The 20454-nt window shown below is 37.0% G+C and overlaps 1 protein-coding gene across 8 annotated transcripts in view; it reads right to left on the reverse strand.

Moving 5' to 3' along the window:
* The window catches only part of CNOT2 (CCR4-NOT transcription complex subunit 2), a 144185-nt gene that overhangs the window by 83154 nt on the left and 40577 nt on the right, over window positions 1–20454 (reverse strand). For 2 of the 8 annotated variants that reach the window (XM_039500210.1, XM_039500212.1), the window contains exon 2: window positions 16143–16215. The exons of the other annotated variants lie outside the window; for them this stretch is intronic. The gene's annotated coding sequence lies outside the window, so the exon portion shown is untranslated. The remainder of the gene's footprint in view (window positions 1–16142; window positions 16216–20454) is intronic. 8 annotated transcript variants of the gene reach the window in all.

Raw genomic sequence — 20454 nt, forward strand, 5'->3', positions numbered from 1 at the left:
TAGCTTCTTCTGCCAGTGTAGAAAGAATATTCTCTCTTTGGACTAATTCATTCCAAATTGAGAAATCGTTTGGGACCCAAAAAAAGCAGGAAAGCTTGTTTTTCTTTTCCAGATTATGAACAAACAGGAAAATGAAGGTGAAGACGACTGAGTTAGTGGCAGAAGCCAATATTTTAAGTTTCTCATGTTGACCTGGCTGATGTAGTCGATTTAATTTTTTTTTGGGCAGGGGTTAATATTTAATTTAACTATTTTAGTTAAATACAATTTTAACAAAAACAAAACTGATTTTAAAAAACTTGAATGTTTAACTAAATTCAAATGCTTGTTTTGTTAAAAAAATATGTCTGCTGTTGAAAAAAAAAAATCCAGAATACATAACGTTGTTGTTTTAATTAAATAAAACAATTTAAAATGTCTGCCTGGTGATGTTCTCCTCCTAATACAGCATGGCAAGAAAATCCTCCAAATATTAATGATTAACCTGTTGAATTGGAGATAGCTCACCTCCCAATGACTTCATAAATATCTGCTTCCGTTACTTTTGATAAATGAAATAACCAAACAATCATTCATTTTCTGATATAGCTGTCCCAAACTAACCTGAAAAGTCTTCAAAATAAATCACTTTAAAAATGTATAATGTGTACCTTTTAAAAATGAAACCTACATCTATCGCTGAGTTGTGAAGAATATGTATTAAGGTTATAACAACCAACAAGAATGCACTTTTATGTAGAAATCCATGATTAAATCGAGTCTTCCTGACTAGTGATTTAAATCAATTTGATTTAAATCAAATCCGCCCCGCAAAAGCATGACAGACTGATTGTCTGTTCCTGAATACAAGATTACCTCTTGATAATATCATCCAATAAGTACCAGAGGGTGGATTTGATTTAAATCAAATTGATTTAAAATCACTAGTCAGGAAGACTTTTTTTTTTTTTTTTTAAATAAAATCAATGATTTTTATCCACTCTAATCTACCACATAAACAAAGTGACGCTACAAAGGAAATGCATAAGTTCCTATTTTCACAATGCGTCATGTTACTGAATTCTGTAGAGAGATTATCTCTTGGAGTTGTCATATTGGACTACTCTATATGACAACCTGCAAGTGCACTCTTAAATAGGATGTACATTGATAAGATAAAGACCCAGGACATCGTGTTGCTGTTGTAACTGAGATAAAACCTTTATCCAAATGTTTATATTGCCTCAGCACAACAATTAGCAAAATTATTCTCTAGGCTATTGTACAATGTCATTATTTACAGTTAAGCAAGGGTCATCTAGTCTAACCCCCTGCCAAGATGCAGGATTTGTTGGGTCTAAAACAGGGGTCGGCAACGTTTCCGACGTGGTGTGCCAAGTCTTCATTTATTCACTCTAATTTAAGGTTTTGCGTGCCGATAATACATTTTAACATTTTTGAAGGTCTCTTTCTATAAGTCTATACATACAACAATAGTTTAGCTATATATTAAAGTAAATAAGATATTTAAAATGTTTAAGCTTCATTTAAAATTAAATTAAAATGCAGAGCCTCCTGGACTGGTGGCCATGAACCAGGCAGTGTGAGTGCCACTGAAAATCAGCTCGTGTGACGCCTTCAGCACGCGTGCCATAGGTTGCCTACGCTGGTCTAAAACATTCAAGAAAGATTCTTCTATGGGTGAAATCCAAAATATTAGATACTTCTTTCCCAGTCAGGATAAGTGTGATGTTCAGGATAATTAGTGGGAAAAATATACTAGTTCATAAAAAACCTTAACTTTTAAAGTTTTTTAAAAAATCAAAGATCATTTAAAGATGAAAAAGTGTGTTTTTACCAGTCCAAAATATATTATTTGAAACTTCTGGTTCCCAAACTGATTGGCTCAGGGTATTGACAAGTCAAAGAATCCAGTGTGGCTTATGTTTATACCACTTATAAAAACAGAAACTAATCTCAGGTCAAGTAAAAGGATCCAAAATTGGACTTGTAAAGATGTTCCCATTAAAAAACAAAAAATAAAAAATTCCTTCCTTAATAGCAGTTGTCTGTTTGAGTTATCTTTTGCACTTGCTTAGATTTCATTAGTAAAATAGCAATATTATTTCTGGAACTATGTTACTGCTTCTCCAAAGAGTTGCAGGAAGTTGCTGGAGCAGTGGTCCCCATATTTTTCACGTCGTGCTCCCCCTTACTCCTGTTGGGAGCCGGGGCTGGGAGCAGGGCCGTGGCTCCGGGGGGAGCACACGGATGGGATAAGGGGCAGAGACTGGGGCTGATGACAGGCCAGGAGCAGAGCCGCAGCCAGCAGCCAAGGCGGGGACCCTGGTCGGGGCTGGCAGAAGCAGAGACTGGGGTGGGACTGGGGACCAGAGCTGCAGCTGGGGGACAGGGCTGGAGCAGAGCTGAGGACAAAGCGGGGCTGGGAGGCGCTTCCTTCCCGGCCCCACTGGCCCAGGCCCTACCACACCCAAATGTTCCTCTATGCCCCCATAGTGGGCCATGCCCCACAGTTTGGGGACCACTGAGCTAGGGGTTTGCAGAAAAGCAAAATGGTGATAATTTTAAGCGAAAATCAGTTAATTATTTCTTAAAATAAATGATCAGCATATAAGTCTGAGTTCAAGGTTTTTCTTTACACTTCGTATTCCTGATCAAACCAGTTGGGGTACTGATCCTGTAGCTGACTCCATCAGCAGACCCCTGTGCCCACAACCATTTTAGTTCAGGATCAGGCCCTTAGTGATTTACAAAAACATCTCAGTATGACATACATAAATGGCTTGTAGGAAGAATTGAGCTTCCTGCATTTGTTGTACATTCTCTCGTACATTTGAAAAAAATTAAACTAGTTCATTGCTACTGTGTAATACCTTCAAACAGTAATCACTGCTTTCCTATGCTACTATCATTAAGAGTCCACATCCTAAAATTTTACTTGCATTAATTTACCTCAAAACTAATTATTTACTTTCAAAGGATCTGTGATCCCATCAGCTTTGGCTAGACCTTAATATTGCTCATCTAGCTTTATTAATATTACAGCCCTGCAGTAATTACATGTAGCCAACATGAATACTAACATGCTTATGCATTTTATAGTATTTTGGAAACTGCTTCAGAAAATCTGCAACTTTTTTTCCCCACTTACATATAAGTTGTATTTGGTTTACATTTACATGGAATTTTGGCAATGCTATATTGCTGATCAATACTTATATAAAAAATGGTTCATATATATACATACACATACACCCACACACCCACCCCTCTACCCTGATATAATGCTGTCCTTGGGAGCCAAAACATCTTACCGCGTTATAGGTGAAACCACATTATATCAAATTTGCTTTGATCCGCCTGAGTGCGCAACCCTGCCCCCCTGGAGCGCTGCTTTACCACGTTATATTCAAATTTGTGTTATATCGGGTCGTGTTATATTGGGGTAGAGGTGTGTGTATATATAGAGTGCTCCAGGGGGGCAGGGTTGCGCACTCCTAACAGATTTTAGGGTGGGTGAGCGGGTTTGTGTGTATTTAATTTATATATATATATAAAAAAAAAGTTGCACATTTTCTGAAGCAGTTTCCAAAATACTATAAAATGTGTGTGTGTATATATATATAGAGAGAGAGATAAAATAAATACACACAAACCTGCTCACCCACCCTAAAAACTGTTACACATTTTACAGGAGAAAGATTTTAGGGTGCTTTAGAATATTATAAACATATTCTTGGGATTATTTATTGTAACCTTCTGCCTGCAAAGCTAGGCTGCCTTAGCTCAGATTTCAACTGTACAGGGTTCAACGGGAGCCATAAAACAAAGATGCGATAAAATAGCTTTTCTACATCTAAACAGGTCACATCTAAAGCAGTGTAGATAAAAATGATCTTAAAAATAAACTGGAATTTAAATTTAAGCAATGTTAGTTTAATATAGTCTTAAATTGCTCATGAGAGTGTTTTGTATTAGTCTGCTAATTATTAATTGAATTAAGACTTTTACATTTCATTTTCTACCAAGAAGTTTCACACTAAAATTCTCCTCTATAATGAATAAAGCCATGTCAGGGCATCACTAACACCTTTAATGTGAGAACACCACAATTCAAACACAGCATTGATAGGCAAATAGCCTGTGCTACATTATCAACCAAACACTCTTGTCCAATATACTAAATATCCATAAATCAAGAAAGATTATATGAATGCTTCAACCAAGCTATACTCCATCAGGGTTTGCAGTTTCAAGTGAATAAGATGTCTGCTCCTAAATCACTTAGGTGCTTTGAAAATTCCTCAGTTAAGCTCCTAGACCTATATTTGAAAATGTTGGCCTCTGAATGATAAAAGTTCAAAATAACTCTGTTAATATACTAAAAGTCTAAAAAACTTTTCATTGTTCACTCTGAAGCAATTTTGTTTTGAACAAAGAATGATTTTAAACCACTAAGAAAACATTTTTTAATAAAAAATAAAATTTTACCCCTGATGCTGTAAATATTTATGCATGTGCTTTAAAGAACATGAATAGTCCCATTAAAGTCAAGGAATTATTCATGTGAATAAACTGCTTAAGAGTTTGCAGGCTCAAGGCCTTTAATAATAGTTTGCCTACAGCTGTTTTATAAAATTAAAATACACCACCTTACCAATAGTGGCACTTTAGATGAAAATGTGTAAGAAATTAAATTATAAATGCATTTTTAAAATTGCAATAGCACAGGTGTTCAAATTAATTTTACAAACTGTCAACCTGATTTATATCAGTGATTTGAATTAAAAAAAAAGTAAAGTAAAGTAAATTAAAGTCACTCCACCCTTAAAGTCAGATTCTCTCAGAGCCCTGTATCCGATCCACAAATATGGTCCGTGGATTTATCAGCAGATTTGCAGGGCTCTTTTTCAGGTCTTTCCTGGGCTAGAAATGAGTGCTGAAAAAACTCCCCTTCCTAATGATACAGTGCACCTGTTTCTCACCCTGCAAGACCATGAGATATTCTTCAAAGTTGTGACATTCTGGGATAAAGAAAAGCAGTAGCTCCAGCAGTAAATCCTGCCTAAGGAAGAGTAGTTTTGGATAGAGGAGGAAAAATTTCTCTAGCACATTTCAGAATGCTAAAGTAAAACTCAGGGGAGCTGTATTAGGACTTGTCTACACATGGTGTTATCCCAGAATAGCTATTCTAAAATAATGATTTCTCAGTATCTTCAAGTGTGGACACACTTATTCTGGAATAAGAGCTTACAGATATGCAGTTATTCAGGAATAACTATTACACTTTAAATTCGCTCCCTCCCTTAATGTAAATTCACTTTCACGTGTAGACAAGCCCTTAGTGAGCAGAGGGACAGATGAGCTGGTGAAAGATGCATAGTAAGAAGTATTTATCACAGGGCTCTGCAATTTATCAAAGCTCTATCACCTTCACCTGGTGTATGCATACAATATAAAAAACTGTCAATTTCAGAATATCTACATGATGCAATTCAGTTTCTCAAACTATGTACAATACATAGCTTTCCAATGAGAAATTAAATTGGCAAAAACATTTACAAATGCTGAAGACACAGTATATATACACATACATACACTGTGTTTGGAGTCTTTACTTAACTATAATAAGGTTTTTAAATTGTTTTAACCTATCTATAGTGCAATAAGTTTCTGACTGAACTGCCATTAAAGGAGTGTAGTGTCTGCCATTAACCCTTTCTTGCCAACAACAAAAACCTATTTAATAGAAAATGTATTGATAAATGGCAAAATATAGTGCTTTGTCATATAATGCACAAGCAAACATTCTATGCAGGAATACTTCACAGTACACCGCTACCCCAATATAACACGACCCAATACAACACGAATTCAGATATAATGCAGTAAAGCAGCACTCTGGGGGGGTGGCGGGAGGGCCTGCACACTCCAGCGGATCAAAGCAAGTTTAATATAATGTGGTTTCACTTATAACGCGGTAAGATTTTTTGGCTCCCGAGGACAGTGTTATATCGAGGTAGAGGTGTATTTAGAAGTTAACTGCAAAACCTAAACATATTCAAAACCGTATCTTGATGTTTCTAGTGCTTTGTTAATCACTGCATGGAATGCATGCAAAAATGAAGAAATATTTTAAAAGTAACAAAAAAAACTGTCAAGCTATTATGTTTATATATTATAAATCTTTCTTACTTGCACACATCCAAAGAAAAACAAGATACCCAAATCCAAGTGTGGAAATTCACCCAAATTGCTGGATTTGAAGCATCAAAATTAAGTTTTATGATATGAAAATTTCAGAATTGCCAAATAACAGAACTGTTTGGGGACAGAAGATACCCCAAAATGCTGAGATTGTGAGAGTTCTGCCACAGGGATAGAAAAGTCTATCACAGGATGTAGACCCCTCCCCCACTGATTAAATGAAGAAAGGGTAATGAGTATTGTCTCTAAGAGTATTCATTTGGATTGAGGGAAAGGAGGCCTACAGATTAATCAATTCTGGACAACATTTTTAAGGATGCAAGAAGGATGGCCTGGCCCCACAATACAAAAATTATCAGAGATTTAGGATTTTATCAAGCACAGCAAGTCAACCTACTTAGTTTATTTTACTTACATATTATTGACCTATTTAAAATGGAGTTCATGTTCTAAACTGGGCAGGGTCTAGGGCTTCTTGTGGACCACCTTATCTAGATAACTAAAGAAAAGTCAAACAGATTTAAGAATCCTCATTAAATGTAACCTCTCTCAAAGTGAAAATGTGATAGATTCTGAAATGAGAAAACAGAAATACAATGGATGGTTGGTAGAAAGCAGCTTTAATGATGGGTTGAAATGTCATATTTGAATGCCTTCAGTCCCCAATTTACATAATAAGTGACAGTGAACCACAACTACAAAAGTACTAAAATACTGGTATATAATTGAAGACTGCAGCAGGAGTCATATAATATTAGAGACTAGAACGTAATTAAATTACTCTCAGAGCTTGTGGATAAAAACCTCTATGGAGAAGTCTAGAAAAACATTTTTGAGGACTTGCTGCAAAAGGAATAATGTTTAAAATAACCACATGACTCAATAAGCTTAAGAGGAATGCTTACTAAGGTTTCGGATAGGAAACTTCAGGTACAACCGAGATCAGGATAAAGCAAGGAACTCTGCTGCATTATATTCACTGTATCTGGAAGGATATTTTGACTATTTGACTCTTTATATCCACATTTAATTATGAACAGTAAAGCTGTTGTCAACAGTTAATAAATGAATAATATGACAGAATTGTGACTGGTATTTATACTCACAATGAGCAGCCTCTAACAACTGTTGGCACTCAATTTTCATGCTATCATGTTCAGATATCTAACATGTGGATTATAGGGCTGCATGCTGATTGGTTTTGGTCTTAGAAACAGAAAGGATCAAGAAGCTCTGTGAGGTCTACACTGTAGACTCTACAGAGTGATTCTCAACCTTTGGGTTAAAGTCCACGACCTGGGTCCCAAGGTTATTTTCTGGGGTCACGATACTTATTATAGACTGTTTTCATTTTAAAAGCGTTCCTAGAATTGCAGTGATCAGCGCATTATAAATGCATAGACAAAGCCTCAGTGAGAAAATAATGTCACAACTGTAAACAGCTTTAGCAATGAGACTGACTGTATAGGACTGGGGAAATCATAGTTCAATAACTTTTTTAAAAGTATACTTTTCACATATAAAAAAAATATCATTACATTCTATGGCCTTTATGGAAGTTCTATGGCCTGTGATGAAGCTCAGACTAGATGGTTACAATGGTCCCTTCTGGTCTTCAAATCTAGAATTCAAACTATCAATGTCTCTACCGGCCATATATAGCATGTGAACTTTAACAGAGCAGCATTTTGCAATTTGGGGCTGAAACAACGTAAGGCATTCTAGGACTAGCCATGAGAGGGGGGGAAAAAAATGAGCAGGTTTCAAACAACTTGAGAATCTTTGATTTAGAAGACCTGAAACACCACCTCTGTAGCCAACAAGAGGAAACAAGTATCTCAGATATTGCTCTTTTCCTCCTTACTTTCTAACTTCTTCTCCTTAGGGAAAAGACAGGAAGTGATGAGAATCTAACCCAGGGATCAGCAACCTTTGGCACGTGGCCCTCCCGGGTAAGCACCCTGGAGGGCCGGGCCAGTTTGTTTATCTGCCACATCCACAGGTTTGGCCCATCGCAGCTCCCACTGGCCATGGGTCGCCACTCCAGGCGAATGGGGGCTGCAGGAAGCGGCGCGGGCCGAGGGATGTGCTGGCTGCTGCTTCCCAACACCCTCATTGGCCTGGAGTGGCGAACCGCAGCCAGTGGAAGCCGCGATCGGCCAAACCTGCGGACGCAGCAGGTAAACAAACTGGCCTGGCCCACCAGGGTGTTTACCCTGGCGGGCCACGTGCCAAAGGTTGCCGATCTCTGATCTAAGCTTTGGTTCTAACAAGGTGATCATCATTATCCTCATTCTTTTCAGTCAGGTCCCAAATTATCTTTAAAATATCAACATTAATTGTTTCACTCCTGGTCATTTTTGCAGAAACATTCAGCTTTTTTTAATCCAATAATATCCCCCACATATCCAGAAAGCCCCCTGAGGTCCCGTACCCAGACACCAAAACCTCCAGCTTCCTCCCAACAACTGTTTGACTGCAATGCTATTGTAGTTGTGTTGGTCCCAGCATATGAGAGAGACAAGTTAGAGGAGGAAAAATATTTTTATTGAACCAACTTGTCCCTTTCATCAACAGCAGTTGTTCTAATAAGATATTTCCTCACTTACCTTGTCTAACTTCTTGCTGTACTTAGATATTTATGATTACAAAAATCTTGAACGTAAAATCTGAACTTATGGGCCAAAAGTATATTAAACTGAATTTAATATCAAAACAAAATAGCTAAAATTAATCGTTTTTATTTTTAACCCTCTAAAACCTCAGGTTTTAAAAGAAAATTAGATGTAGCTGCCACAGAATTTCCAGTCTGCTGCACCAGATTGTTGCATTAGGTGGCCATATAGCAGAATTCAGGAATTCTGCTGTAAAATTTAAGTCCAGCCTGTTGTAGCGCAAGTGAGCCTCAGTAGAAGATGGGCAGTTTGATTTTATTCTGTAATTTTCATCTCCTGTGAATAGGGTCTGTTGTGGATACATAAGGCTCTGACTGCTTGCAAATAGAGTCTTCCTTCTGCCAAGTATATACATTCTTTGTTCCGGCTACCAGAAGCACATATTGATAGAAGTATTTTTGCCCAATTTAAAACAGAACCATCTTGGAGAAGGCTGCCAGCTCTGTTACTACCTTGCCAATTTACATATACCGATGACAGCCAGCATTTCCATCCTTTAAGCTTGCCAAGTTTTTGAGCATTAGATTTCCCTCATTTATCAGTACGTGCTCAAGAGGTCCATTATCTTTGAGAAATCTGGAACACAGAGCCCACTTTGCAGCCACATAGAATATATATTGGGTAACCAAATTATTAGGGGGCTGGGGCACATAATTTATGAGGAGAGGCTGAAGAAATTGGGTTTATTTAGTCTGCAGAAGAGAAGAGTGAGGGGGGATTTGATAACAGCCTTCAGCTACCTGAAGGGGGGTTCTGAAGAGGATGAAGCTGGGCTGTTCTTAGTGGTGGCAGACGACAGAACAAGGCGCAGTGGTCTCAAGTTGCAGTGTGGGAGGTCTAGGCTGGATATCAGGAAAAACTATTTCACTGGGAGGGTGGTGAAGCACTGGAATGGGTTACCTAGGGAGGGGGGTAGAATCTCCATCCTTAGAGGTTTTTAAGGCCCGGCCAGACAAAGCCCTGGCTGGGATGATTTAGTTGGGGTTGGTCCTGCTTTGAGCAGGGGGTTGGACTAGATGAACTCCTGAGGTCTCTTCCAACCCTAATTTTCTATGACCAGTGTACTCTATGCTTCTTAGATACAATATCCCTAGCCAAATCTTTGTTTCACTGTCCACCTATTTAGGGATGATAGTATCATGTCACATAGCTCTGTTACCTTCTTGCCTAGACCCAGAATCAGGGGCACCTTCATAAAAAGTAGAAACATCTGGAGAGGCACCATATGAAAATTTGTGCTGGTGGAATGTCTACATGACAAGACCATTTCAATGAGCCTGGACATATCCTTACTGGGATCTGACTGCTATACAGTACAAGATTCATGGTTACTTACTCTTGGATTGTCTCTTGAAGATAGACATCTAAATAGGAGAGCTTATTGGTACCCTTAAGCTCTGTATTAAATAGCTCTCTTCCTCTCTGGATATGAATTAATTCAAGAGATACTAGTATTGGCACCACCTTTTCATTTCTTAGTTCACTCTGATTAAGATAGTTCACAAATGGGTAGATACATATGCTATTTTCCTCAGTGGGATGATTATCACAGAGGAATTTCATTAGGGCCTTTGGTGACACCACTAGATCAAAGGTGAGGGACTACATCCAATATTTCTGGTTATATGCGAATCTCACAAAAAAATTCTGTGGCACTTTTACTGGGATACACACACACACACACACACACACACACATACACATTCTGAATTTGAAACAGAAGTTTGATGTGTAAGAGTACTCAGGTCCACCTAGTCACCTTGGTACTGCACAAATGCTCAAATACAGAATTAAATACAAAAAATTCATCTCTCTGTGGAACCTCACTTAACTGACTCATGAGTCTGACATTTTGGTTTCTGTATAATCTGTAGTTTCCAGGCATTCCACACAACATGAAAGTTTAAACATTTTCATGGCTTTCTGGACTTTAACAAATAATCCATAACAAATTATTTGTGATAGCTACCTGTAAGAATTCAGAAGTCATCCTTGACCACAGTTCTTAGAAGCAATTCACAATTTTCCTTCCAAATGAATGGGATCTTTGGACAAGTAAAGTTGGTTGCTATGCATTATTTTTCAAGTTCCACAATTGTGGTTATTGAAGTCTGCTCAGGACTTTCCTCCTCTAATATTCTTTTTTATTTACACCTAGAATATCCTGATTTCCTTCTAGGTTCTCAATCTGCTGTCATTAAAAAAAATTGCTTTTATATAGGTCTATCAAGCGTTTCAAAAAAAATAATCATCGCGATTAATCACGCTGTTAAACAATAATAGAATACCATTTATTTAAATCTTCTGGATGTTTTCTACATTTTCAAATATATTGATTTCAATTACAATACAAAGTGTACAGTGCTCACTTTATATTTATTTTTTATTACAAATATTTGCACTGTAGCAAAGAAATAGTTTTCAATTCACTTAAAACAAGTACTGTAGTGCAATCTCTTTATCATGAAAATTGAACTTACAAATGTAAAATTGTGTAAAAAAATAACTGCATTCAAAAATAAAACAATGTAAAACTTTAGAGCTTAAAAGTCCACTCAGACCTATTTCTTGTTCAGCCAATCACGCAGACAAACCAGTTTGTTTACATTTGTAGGAGATAATGCTGCCCACTTCTTGTTCACAATGTCACCTGAAAGGGAGAACAGGTGTTCATGTGGCACTGTTGTAGCTGGTGTCACAAGATATTTACATGCCAGATGCACTAAAGATTCATATGTCCCTTCATGCTTCAACCACCATTTCAGGGGACATGCCTCCATGCTGACGACGAGTCCTGCTTGATAACAGTCCAAAGCAGTGCGGACTGTCGCATGTTCATTTTCATTATCTAAGTCAGATAATGAAAAGCAGACGGTTGATTTTCTTTTTTGGTGGTTTGGGTTCTGTAGTTTCTGCCTTGGAGTGTTGCTCTTCTGAAAGCATACTCCACACCTCGTCCCTCTCAGATTTTGGAAGGCACTTCAGATTCTTAAACCTTGGATCGAGTGCTGTAGCTATCGTTAGAAATCTCACATTGGTACCTTTTTTGCGCTGTGTCAAAAATGCAGCGAAAGTGTTCTTAAAATGAACATGTGCTGAGTTATCATCCGAGACTACTATAACATGAAATATATGGCAGAATTCAGGTAAAACAGAGCTGGAGACATACTATTCTCCCACAAGGAGTCACAAATTTAATTAACACTTTTTTTTGTTTTTTAATAAGCATCATCAGCATGGAAGCATGTGCTCTGGAATGCTGGCCGAAGCATAAAGATGCACATGAATGTTTAGCATATCTGGCACGTAAATACCTTGCAATGCTGGCTACAAAAGTCCCATGCAAATGCCTATTCTCACTTTCTGGTGATACTGTAAATAAGAAGTAGGCAGCATTATCAGCCATAAATGTAAACAAACTTGTTTGTCTTAGCAACTGGCTGAACAAGTAGGACTGATTGGACTTGTAACTCTAAAGTTTTGCACTGTTTTGTTTTTGAGTGAAGTTATGTAACAAAAAAAACCTCTACATTTGTAAGTTGCACTTTCACAATAAAGAGATTGCACTACAGTACTTGTATGAAGTTAACTGAAAAATACTATTTTATCATTTTGCAGTGCAAATATTTATAATTAAAAAATAATAAAGTGAGCAGTGTACACTTTGTAACTGAAATAAAAATATTTGAAAATGTAGAACATCCAAAAATATTTAATAATTTTCAATTGGTATTCTATTGTTTAACAGTGTGATTAAAACTGCGATTATTTTTTTTAATTGCGATTAATTTTGAGTTAATCACGTGAATTAACTGCGATTAAATCGACAGCCCTAGTTTTATACCAAGGTAAGAATCATATGGCTTTTTTTTCCTGTCTACATAACAAAGCTGGGGGAAGGGTACATTTCTGCTACAGGCATTTAGAAGTTCCTGTAAGTTTCCCTCTGAAGTAATAGGACAGTGTCAGCTACTCTGTTCATGGTCTGTTTTTCAATTCTCAGCCAGGTGTGCCACTTGGAAATCATGTTAACGGTCATTATCTGCTAGATAACAGGACACAAGAGAAGAAACTAGAAGACTTCTTTAAGATAGATTTGAACTTGGCCCAGGCAAGCAAGGCTCTAGTAAAACAGATGGGGGGGGGAGGCGGGGAATATGAGGAACTGCAATTGTCAACAGTCCTGAAACCAATGGTTATTTCTATTTCTAGGTTCTTCTGGAATAAAATCATTAAAGGTATAACTATAACTAATGACATCACAGCGGCATCAGCCATGGGGAGTGAGACAGTCCACTGTATATGTTGGAAAAGTTTAGAACAAATATATCTGACAGCGGAGTTTTCTTGACATGTTGGGATGTTCCCACTCTGAACAGATGTCTTCAAGAGACCACTAAAGAGAAATGGCAGAATTATTCTTTAATTTATGGGAAAATATGTTCCTGAATTGTCATCTTCTCTATTTTTCTCTCTGACTATGCACTAGTGTACTAACTTATTCTTCTTGTCATACTTTTGAAGAATTACAGAGAGAACACACACTAAATCTCAGTTCCTGATAAAGTGGACTATCTGAATCTCTCTTTGGTGAAAGATGAACTGAAATTAAGTTCTTGTTCCCTCATGTTTCCTGAACAATTTTTTAGATTCAAGTCCCTTTGAGAGCCGGATGATCTGTAGGATTTCCTGGATTTATTTCTTATTAATAGAGCTTTTGCTTGGTCTTAGTACTTATTCCTAATGAAGGAAGAAACGTATATTGAGAATCGATCTTTATGAGGACTCTCCCATTTCTTTGTAGAATATCTATTCACTCTTCGGTAATGGCCTCTCATTTTATATAGAGGTTAGTGTCTGCGGCTTGTCTTCCTCCATATTTGCTCAGATTTCTCTTTAGCGCAGACAGGCCCTCCTGAGAAACAGGAGGGAGGAGGAAGAGAAAGAGCAGTCTGGAAATCAGCCTGCATAATCCCTGCATGTCTACCTTGTGGAGCAAAGCCATTTTAACACTTCAAGCGGAAGAGAAGTAAAGACTATTGCCAATGTAGAGGGATAATTTCACCTACCATTCAGCTGTGCTGGCCAGCCTTTAATGTCATGCCACCTCACAAATTCTGACCTTATTGTTTTAAAGGGCCTTTCTTCCCAAAAAGTGTGTAGAGCTTCTGACTCACATAGCTGCTCCTATTGCCTGGTTCACATTAAATCAGTACATCAGCAAAAATAGCAATCTGACTCTCGTCACAGTCCTTAACTCAGTATGGGTCTTGTCTTCAGACCATGGATACTGGACTGTGCCACAGCTTACAGGGATTGCAGTTGGCCACTGCTGAATTTGCTGGCAGCAGCACATATTCATTCACTGTTGTGTTTTGAATGATGGCTAACTGAGATCAGAAGAGACAAATGGAAATGGAAATGCCATGCTGGCCTTCAACTTCTTTTATGCACTGTGTTGGGGACTGAAGGTAAACCTACAATGCCTCAGGAACAGACAGTTCATTAAAATACAAAAAGCAAAGTGTTCATGAGAATTAGTCTCTCGGTGGGAAATAAGGTGTATTGTTCAGTTTTGCTTTGAGGAAAAACGATCAGTTTAGACACTACTTTTAGAGGAAGAATTTTTGTAGTAAGCTACATGGAGGGAGACCACCCCATGACAGGTCTGGCATTCTCCCACCAGGGTATTAGAAATCCCCATAACAAGGACTGGAAAAAGTAGTATACAAGAGAAAGATTCACCTTCATATTTTAGTAGCTACAACTTAAGCACAATAGGCTACATCACAGTATTGATAGCAAGTCAAAGAAAAATAATTTTTAGCACTTTCTGAAACTGTTCAACAATTAAAACTAAGCAAGTATTTGATCAAAAAAAGTGTGAAGACAGACAAAAAACAGGCAAGTTATTCCTGATATTTGGCAACTCTTACATATAGCTGTCTTGTTTAAGATTCTTATTTAGTTAAGACATGTTCTGACTTGTTCTTAGCACCATCTCTGTTATTTCCATGTTCAATTTAACAGCTTTTGATGAACATGATCATTTTCTCCTATCATTTGGCATTTTACTTTTCTGTAGGCTCCTACATGAAATCCAGTTTTCATTGTGTGGGGTTATCTATTGAGGTTCCTACATTCTAATATTATAATAGTAATTATATTATTTTAAAAAATTAGTTTTAAATTTCTATTTGCAAGCGCCAGCTCATTTTTTATTTAATAGAGTCCCTCCCTTTAGGTCATGCTATGAACTGATTAATGCTTAATTGTATTACATTGGATACATGGTATAAAAACCGTGCTATTAAACTCTGCAATGTTTTGAAAACACTGTATAAAGTAAACATACATTTCACAAAACAAAATTTTCCACTTTTAATGGTAGAGCCCAAAGGCATTTTATTTGAATTAAATGTAATGCCATTTAAGAAATACCCTACATAATTATAAAGAAATATGTTTTCAGTCTTTGTCTTTTTTTTCTTTCTTTCTTAATGAGCATTAAATGAAAACTCTTTTCAGGGACTATTATTAACCTGTAAGATTTGTTTGATCTGAAGAAATGCAAAGGAATCCAATAAATATTTGCAAACTAGACAATATTAATTTGAAAAAAAAAACTTTAGTTCATGTTTTGGGTTGGTTTTGGAAGAGGATACAGAAAACATCTGTAAAAAGGAATGTAAGACTCATCTATCTTCTCTGCATACCGCTGTTCATAACTACATTGGTGGTCTCTTAACAGTAATTTTTATTAGCAATGAAGAGTATTACAGAGATAATTATGACAAACTGGAAAATAAACCTTTTATTATTTAAGTGAAGCTCCTACATTCAGCTACGCTAAATGTAGAAAAATATCTGATAAGTCAAGGAAGTCTATTCCTGTCATAACTTATTAGGAAATTCACGTTCTAGATTTCAAATGCTAGAAAGTCGAAAAGAACACAGTCTCTTTTGTGTACAAGTATTAAATAAAAATATTTGCCAAGTTTAAAGGTACACAAGGAAATAAACTAATCACACACGACATTCTGAAGAACTTTCTATAGTCTCATTTAACAAACATAAATCTGAAGAGTAGCTAACTGACGACATTAATAACACTTCAGACAAACCTTCCTCATCATTTCATTATGGAATCCATCATACAATACTTTTAAAGCACAATATCTTTCATTCTGAAGCCTATTCCATTACAATGGAAGTCCTTCCTAGAAGAACCTTGAGCACACCATGAAAATATCTACCTACCTAAACACTGTACTTTTGCCCATTAAATTTTTGTCTCTGCTGAGGTAAGCAAACTTTGACTGAAGAACACTTCCTGTAAATGAAGTAGATTAAATAAAATTATTAGTAAGGATACACTGAGAACCTGAGCAAGTAAGACAGTTAATTGTTCTGTAAGTTAAAATAATAATAATAAATAATAATAATCACACTTTCCATTCACATTTTTACATGCCTGTTCAGTTTCCTGGGTGGGAAAAAAGGGTGCATTAGTAGTTTTTAAAAGCATTAACTACAATTAAATTCTTGCTAAGAATTTCTTAAATGGACAAATTTTAACATTTTATAGAGTAAGAGACAAAGCCTGTCAAAACTTATCAAAACATGCCTTTTACACAATACTAGTGAATATTCTTGAACCTAAAGAAAAACTAAGCAAGCCTTTTTCTGAAAAAAATACATACTGGAAATAAAGTCTAGTACTAAACCATAAGAAAACAATATATTTGATATATATCATGCATTGTATTATTTTTTGCTTCTACTATCTTATTCTGGGAGGCTTCTACTCTCTCCTACCCCCTCTATTACTGCACATTACAGGCCAGGCCAGGCCCCCCACCGCCCCGTCTACTACTGCACCTTAGAGGAAATTTGGCATCCTCAGCTGATGAAACAAAGGGATTCCAAACAGCCCTGAGAGGAGAATGCAAGTAAATGCTATGCTTATGTATAAATAATAATAGTGTTTAGAGATAATACACAAGGAAAAAAAGTTAGTGAAGACAGTAGGAGAAGTCAAACTGTGTTTCCAGATCCCAGGGGACAGCGGAAAGAGGAGCAGGCCTCCAAATCAGCTTGCTTTGACTGAATGAGCTCGAGGGAGGAAAACCAAAGCCAATAGAGAAATAAAGAATTTTTTTAAATTACAGCATTAAAAATTAGGAGGAAAAGGGACCCTTCTTGGATTGTAATCTCTTTGGATTTTGGAAACTTTGGCAATACTTGAATTGGACACATCCATAGAAAACCCAAGTGGTGCAGGATGTGGTACTGACATAGTAGGATCTACCCTAATCTGTGATTCAGTATGGTATTCTAGGGCATTGTGCTGGTGAAGGACTATCTTCTGGATGAGATGTAAAAGTCACAGGTTTTGCATGGAAGAGTATATGGCACTTTTCATATAATTAAGGTGTTACCAAGCTGGGAGGTAGCCATAGTAGCAAAGGTTAACTGTGCTATATAACAAAATTCTTAAAGTTATTCTTCACTTTCCCTCCTACAAATACCTATGTAAGGCTGTTCTCAGAAGGGCTATATAATTTCCACCACAGAGAGGTGCAATAAAAACATATTACTATTATACCATGAAGTGTTGAGAAGAATGCAAGATATAAACACCTAGTGTGTGTCTCATGAAGATAGTTAAAGCAAGTAGCGAGAGGGGTTGGTTTGGCCTTTGCCCCGTGGGACCCAGGATAGCTGGAGCGTTGTTGGACCCATGCCCGATTGCAATATCATTTAGCAATTGAGTTAGAAACCATGTTAAAAATGTACTCTCTGTGTAAACTATTGCTGCAAAGCTGCAATTTAAAAAAATATGTATTGAACTTCCACTTTTCACATAATTACCTGCATCCTATGAACACAAAAATCTAAAACCACATATGTAAATTTTTTAATCTTGAACAAGAAGTTTCAGATACTTGGGGTCATATTTCAATACAGGTAGAAAAAAAGTAAACATCTAGAGATTCCACTGGAGCTGTGACCCAGATTTTGAGAATACACCACCCCAAACCTACTGGAATTAAAACTATAAATTGTAGGATTACTTGAGGAAATTCAGAACACATCTTTCCACTGTTTGTAACTCAGATGCACATTACAGATTTGCTCTTTAATGTTGCTAATGTTGAGGCTGTATCAAAGATTTAATTATAAATTGCATTTTAAAATTCCAATTTATCTCTGGGTTTAAATGACTTGCCTCTATAGCTGGTTTTTTTGTAGGCGTGTTCACCGCACTTTTTAACAGGTGTAGGTAATTAACCAAAACAGCAAAAAACTTTTTTTTTTAAACTAAGTTTTTCCATGATGGGCAATAACTATCATATTCACTAAAACACAGTGTGCCTCTTCCAAAATAATCTATAATCCTGTGAATAGATGTTAATCTCTGAGAATGTTCAATTTGGTTGTTCAGGAATCATCTTCATTGTTGTTGAAAGTCCACAGGATTCCTTTACCATTCCCACTTACTTTTACAGATTCAGACCACAATGCTACAGATTATAGCCATCATTATCTGGGAGAGAATTAGAAGAAACTTTCCTTTATAGCCTGTTGATGCTGCTATTTAAAACACTCAGGAGAGGTTACTGTAGAGACAAACAAGATGTACTCTCTCTTCCTAAGGGCTGAGTGTGCACTCTCTGCATTACTCCTGACCTGACCAGTCCAAAGAACAAAAGAAAGAGTATATATTTTAGCAAAGAGAACTAAAAAGTATATTAATTCAGCTAATGTAGTACTCTAATTCCATTTTACATCACTTGATTACCATTTTCTCCTGCACGTAAAAAGACAATTCCTTGAGTCAGCTGAGTTGCTTACAGGAGCAATGTTCTGCAATGCCATGCAAATGACCCAGTTCCTCTAATCCAGGGGTGGCCAAACTTACAGAATCTCCGAGCAACGTATGACAATCTTCAGAAGTTTGAGAGCCGGGACGCACCTGCCAGGGCTTGGGGCTTCACGCCCACAGAAGGCACCTGCCGGGGCTTGGGGTTTCAGCCCCGCTCCTGCTGAAGCCCCAAACCCTGGCAGGTGCGCCAAGGCTAAAGCCTCAAGACCCCACTCCTACCCCTACCCTCACTACCCTGCTGCAAGGCAGAGGTCCTGAGCTTCCTCACCCCCACAGTCTGGTTGGTGGAGAATGGGGTGCGGAGACATGGGGGGGGGGGCTCTGCGAGCCACACTTTAATGGTAAAAGAGCCACAGTTTGGCCATCCCTGCTCTAATCTCTTACTTCCTAAAAGTATAAATTGACTGCACTGAAGAGGCATCGCTTTCAGTTCTGGTCGTGGAAAAATGCCTTGTGCCACTATATTATGACCCTCTTTAATCAATTAAAAAACAGCACTGATGACCTTCTAAGGCACTCTGATCTACTCATGGTTGGATGGAGCAGGAATGAGACCTCAATGTAGTAGCAAGACCAAGCTCTTCTGACAGGTATAAAGACAAAGCCCCTTCTCACCTCACCCCCCAATTAAAAAAAAGTAAAAACTCTAGTAAAGCACATCCCAGTTCCTCTTATCAAAACCAAAACAAATACACTATTCTGTTGAAACATTTCAATAAAAGAGAGCTTCTATTTTGCCAATGGAACCAAATTTTACTTTAATTTTAAAACATGGTTTCATTAAGGTCTCAGCAAATTAAGTTATATGAATTAATGAAAATAATAGCATCTCTCAATACTAATCCATTTTACAAGAAAAAAATAAAACATTCTATGCTGTAACACTACTTCAACAGTCTCTAAAAATAATCTGAACTTTTTTCCAATAGTTTTATTACAAATTTCTTACCTTCAGCTTAATTTCAGGAGCATTTTTAGGCCAAATTTGGTCTATCGTGTAAATTTTGTAAAGCTAATTTTACTACGTATTTCAATTTTATTTATGCAGTTTCAACAATAATTTGGTTTCTGCAATCAAACAATGCAATACTGTGTTAGAATGTAAGAAAATGAAAAGGTTTGGCTGTGGAATATAAGCAAAAGTGAAATTTGCTAATCTATTTGCATTGTTTAATATGCGAGAAATGTAAACGAAGAGACAGTACAGTGTGGAAACAAGGTTAAAGGATTTAAATATAGGCCTCTCAGTTGTAAGAAACAGAGCAACTGTCATGCTAAGTCTTAGCCTGTAGTTTAAAACGTTTTTTAAATGCATTTTTCAATTTTCCAAAAATTTGTTACAAAAATATATGAAGATTTTACTTACAATGTTAGCAATTGCATCTTTTTTTTAATAATAATTTCTCTGACAGAATCACTTCAGAAATATTACACAGTTGCCCAAAAGAGATCCTTGAATTACACTGAATTGCAATGCTGAGGAGATATGATTGGCCTACCAGCTGTTCCTATCCTTATCCTAGTTTAACATGTGCTAACAGAAGAGAATATTGTTCAATAGCATAGAGGAAATTTGGAGACGTAGGCCATGTCTACACTAGCACTTTTGTTAGCAACTCTTTTGTTGCTCAGGGGTGTGGGGGAAAAAAAAAAAAAAAAAAAAGAACACCCCTCTGTCTGACA

The sequence above is a fragment of the Mauremys reevesii genome, linkage group 1, assembly GCF_016161935.1.
Source record: "Mauremys reevesii isolate NIE-2019 linkage group 1, ASM1616193v1, whole genome shotgun sequence".
Taxonomy (NCBI): Eukaryota; Metazoa; Chordata; order Testudines; family Geoemydidae; genus Mauremys; species Mauremys reevesii.